Source organism: Otolemur garnettii, unplaced genomic scaffold (assembly GCF_000181295.1).
Source record: "Otolemur garnettii isolate 467f Iridium unplaced genomic scaffold, OtoGar3 scaffold00068, whole genome shotgun sequence".
Taxonomy (NCBI): Eukaryota; Metazoa; Chordata; class Mammalia; order Primates; family Galagidae; genus Otolemur; species Otolemur garnettii.
In genome coordinates this window covers 268,858-274,191 of record NW_003852463.1, presented here as the reverse complement: position 1 = coordinate 274,191, position 5,334 = coordinate 268,858, and positions in this window count along the sequence as shown.

The following is a 5,334-nucleotide window of genomic DNA, read 5'->3' as shown; positions in this document are numbered from 1 at the left end:
AGATTTTGCAACAGTAGGTCACCAATGACTTTGAAGACTTTTTCAGTAAAGTAGTGTGTGTGATTGAACTTGAGTAGGCAGGAGAAGAGTGGGAGGCGAAGAAGAGGAGATGGCATGTGTAAACATTTTCAAGAAGTTGTCCTGGGAGGGAACAGAAAAATTTGGTTGAAGCTGAAGATAGTTTGGGTGCTGATTGGATAATTCTTGAGCAATAGCTTTGGGGAATTTTCACCACTAATCTCATAGATTGTGTGAGAGGCTGTGTAGCACTGAGTTCAGGAGCTTGGGCTATGGATCAGGTTGCTTGGGTTCAAATCCTGGCTCTACCCCTTAGTGGCTGATATATATTAATAGCATGGGGTCTATACATTATTGGTTAACATATTCTGAGCTCTTACTTAACAGACAATTAATCTGCTAGCTGATGCCAGTAGAAAGAGGTTGTTTATTTATTTATTTATAAAAGGCTGACTAGTTAACAGAAGGTTGGAGAACCAAGGTTAGATACCAAGCAGATAAGAACAGATTGGTGAGGGGAAACTGCCTAACCACAAAATGGAAATGTTATAGGAAAAACACACTGCTGATGTGTCACCATGCACTTTTGACACATTCTAGATGCTTAAAATCCTGTCACAGATGCCTGGGAGGGACAAAATTCCTCAGCTACCAAGCTTGCCAGAATATCTGGTTTTTCTGGGGGCAGTTGCCACTGCATGTCACTTGCTTTCTACTCTCAGTCTTATGCAGGTAATTCTGCTTGCTGGAAACCAGGCCACGCATCAAACCTTCCTGCAACAGAGGCTGGAACATACAATTTTGAGGCTTCCAGTCTCTCTAGTACAAAAAGAAAACTACAATAGGGTAGAAATGGATGCTGGATAAGACAGTTTATAATAGAGAGGGTACCAAAAATATTAACACATTTTTGGAATGGAAAGGAAAAGATGATATTCAATTTATAATACTCAAGTCACGTTTGATTTCTGCAATTATAAGGGCATTGAGCATGACTTGTATTCATCTTTTGGTATTGGTATATATTGAGTATTACAATCTTAATATAGTTTTCACTTTCTTAAAATATGTATAGATTTTTTGGCACACTCTGTATCTGTCACACTATACATTTCATATTTCATTGCTATTGTGAAAATGATCATTTACTCTTAAATTTTAAAAGAGGTTGCTGTAATTTAAGAAATGCTACTATTTTTTATAAAATTATCTTATAATCTTTCACCTTACTAAAGCTTTTAGTAGTACTTATAAATTTTCAATTCATTTTCTTGTGATATCAAATCATAACACTGGCAAATAGAAATACTTAAAAAGTCTCAATATATAGGCAGTTCTCTGTATGTCCTCAAACGATGCAATTCAAATTTCAGTTACCATGAGACATTAACTGTAATGCATAAAGTACAAACTTTTCTGCTAGCTCAGCAGCCCACAAGTCACCACCTAATAACAGGTGCACATCATCATTAGTAACCAATCGTATCACTTCTTGCAAAGTCTGTCAGTGATTTGCGCAGTAACTGTGCACCTGTTACTCAATTCATGCAGGCAGCAAAGCATGGAGTTGTGCTGGCTGCTTGTCCCCCATTGATAAACCTGTCTGATATTTTACAAGGATGAATAGTTGAACGAGAGATTCAACCAACAAAGAGGAAAGTTCAGCAGAGAAACCAAAAGTAATAACACTGGAAGTAAATTGAACATAAATTGAATTATAGATGAAATAACTAACCATGGGGCTGTAGGCACTGCCACTGTTCCAATGATTATAGATATGCAGCCAGAGCCACTTAGTCAAGGCCAATTTACTGACATAAATGAGAAACACGATTGTACAAAAAAACAAAAACAAAAACGAATGTGTTCTAGAGGAAGTGACACTGAGAATAAACTTCCCAATAAAGGAACACTCAGATATTTCACAACATTAAAAGTACAGTGGAAGACTGGAAGATGATCCATATTGATAAAGGAGCATAATTCACCAAAATATCGAGAAGGTGCTTTCTCCATATGGTAAGTTATACTGTGAAAGAGAAGCAAGCACTGTTTAAACTACTCTTGATAAGTTTTTCTAAAACAAAGAAATAAAACACTTTAATTCTCAGTCCTTTTAATATTTTAAATTACAGTGTACCAAATAAATATTTGCTTTTACTATTTTTCTGTTGTCATATAAATTTATCATGGGCAAATTTTTAATATGATTTCAACAATTTTGAAATGTCATGGAACAAAGACCACTTTGTCCTGTTTCAGTTTCTTTCATCGTGTTTATGGTTCTGCATTATAATGCAAGCCAGGACTGCCTATACCTTCTATCTTCTTATATCAGCTGAAATTTCCAGAACAAAAATCAATAACATTGATGAGAGAAGATCACATAAAGGGTGATAGGGCTATATGTATAAGCATTTAGAGACACGATAATGTTTTCTAAAAATTTTGCAGCATTATTAATATATTCTGGAGGTTAGTGTTAGGAGGAGATGCTCAATGCTGGTCTTATGTTCTTTCCTTTAATGGGTTTTTAATTTTTATTTTATGTTTACAAATGTTTTGTAGGAGTGTTCATCAGCTTTAAGAGGATTCCTCCTCAATGGTCCTGTAGCTTGTTCTTAACTCCAAGTATGACTGTTCAAATTAAGGATGTTTGCAGTAGTCTGCTGCTAGGGTCTTTTTTCACTTCCTGAGAAACATGGATGCTGTTTCAGAAAGGACAGTTTTGAGCTGCTCTCATCTTAGATTGAATCTCTTCCTATATAACAATGGTGATTTAAGGATATTTCCAATTTAAAAAACTATCTATCATCTATTGAATTATCTATTGTCTGTCTATCTATCTATCTATCTATCTATCATCTGTCTAATTTAAATAAGCTTCTTGGAAGAAGTCAGGGTTAAATCACTGTGATCAAATTACCACTTTCTCCAAAATTCACAACTCTTTTTGTAAAAAAAGAATTCTTCTCACTCTTGAAATGTTTTTTTCTCTCTCTCTTTTTTTAAAATTTTTTAATTTTTTTTATCTTTTCTTTTTATTGAATGGTAACTATGTACATTAATGCACTTCTGGGGTACAGTGTGGGGTTTTCACATGCAATCTGAAATGAAATGTTTACTATTTAAGACAAACTTAAGAGAAGTTCATTGCTCATGACATTTTTTATTCAATATTTTCATGAGTGATTTCACCATGGAAAGAAGGGGTTGGAATTACAAAGTTCAGCATTTACTAATGGAGCTCTTGAGGGGGGCTAGGTTATGTGTATAATTTATTCAGTCATAGACTTTCCTTGGTGTAGACCTTATTTATTGAAGAAGACAGCAGGACCAGAAAGGGAAGAAAAAGTCTGAGAAATTATGTTCCATTTTGGATGACTCTTTTGCCTCGCCCAACATTTAAACTGTTATCATAAGTTACAGGAATCCCACATCCAGAACATCTAAATGTGATAAGAAATGGCTCATTAGAGCAATAATGGCTGCTGAAAAATTAATAGCATTGGCTTTAAATGAAAAGATTTCCTTACCAGCATAGATTGCTGGATTCTGCATTATTAAAACAGGCTAAACTAGCATACAGATCCTTGAAGTGTCTGATAAAGAGTGGGAATATGAATTGATTTTGACTTCTAACCAAGAGCAATACTTTACATAATTTAGATCCTGTCAGAAGATACACAGAGGTTTTTTTAATCGAATATTGACTTTTGTCCAAGGTGCAAGTGAAGACCCAGACTGCTTCACGAAGGCCCCTTCTGCCCTGTTTCTCTTCAGTGCTTAGTGCAATTTTTCACTTTTATCTTTCCTCCGGGGCTGTTTTGTTTATTTTAATATTTTTTCCTCCAAGAAATGATTTGGATAAATTGTCTTCATGAAAATACAGTGGAAGCTGCCCTGTGATTGTTTCTTGAGAGAATGATTTTAATTTGCGATATGAAGATATTGGATGGCAAAGGCAACACAGATAATGTCCACAATTGCTGCTGTAATTGCATTCGTCCCGGTAACAGCATGAGGAGACTTAGTCTCTTTCTTCGTGTAGTCATGCCACTCAGTATAGATTTATAGACATTCCAATTCTATGGAGACAGTGCCTGCATGTATAAATTATCTAATATGTTGTGCTTAAAGGTTTGAAATAATTTATAGTAGTGTGTTTTGTTTTAAACACACACATTTCCCTAAGGAGATGAAGTCTTACCGGTAACTGCAGATGCCTTAAAGGGGAATGCTAACGTATTTAAGGGGAAAGCTGTATGAGCATTATAAATGGGCATAGCTCCCTATATGGATTTTTAATATTTTAATTATATAAATAATGTAGGTTAACTTCAGAAAGATAAGAATTTATAAAGTAAAATAACAAAAACCTCTGTTTTGTCCTTGCTGCTATAACAAAATACCTTAGACTGGGTAATTTCCAAATAATATAGATGTATTTCTCACAGGTCTGGAGGTTGGGAAGTACAAGATCAAGGCACAAGCAGATTCAGAGTCTGATGACAGCCTAATCTCTGCTTCCAAGATGGTGCCTTGTTGCTGTGTCCTGCTGTGGCAGAAGGGGTGGATAGCTCCCTACCACCTATTACAAGGTCACTAATCCCATTCATGAGAGCTCTGCCCTCATCACTAATCAGCTTCAAAAGCCTCCACCTCTCTTTTTTTTTTTTGCAGTTTTTGGCCAGGGCTGGGTATGAACCCTCCACCTCTGGCATATGTGGCTGTCGCCCTACTCCTTTGAGCCACAGGTGCCTCCCAAGACCCGACCTCTTATTACTATCACACTGGCAATCTGTTTTCAGTATATGAATTTTGGGGCAACACATTCAGGCCATAGAATCCTTCCACTCCCACATTCCTGAGCTAACTCTTCTCACCCTTTTGTAATCCTCCTTTCCTCACAAAAATGGGATAATGTCCAATTTCCTCTTTGGAAGCTGCTTTTTGTTTTTAACTTCACAAGATAACAGAGGCATTGATACACAATGATGTATCTACTTCTACTGCATTTAATGATCCCATAGCAATCTATTGAATAGACTTACAAACAGGCAAGTTTGCAAACTCATCTCAGAGAAGGTGCCACGTACTCATTGCTGAATACTACTGTAGTCACCTTTGAGGTGCTATTCCCCTAGGAAAACTATGCACCAATGCCAGTGCCTATGGTCCATCCTTCAAAGAAATTTTGGAACTCTTTTTCTGGAATGACCATCAGAGTGATTGTCATACGGCACACAAAAATGCAGAACAACAATAATGACATCACCCAGCAAGACACCTCCACACGTTGACATGAATGCAGCT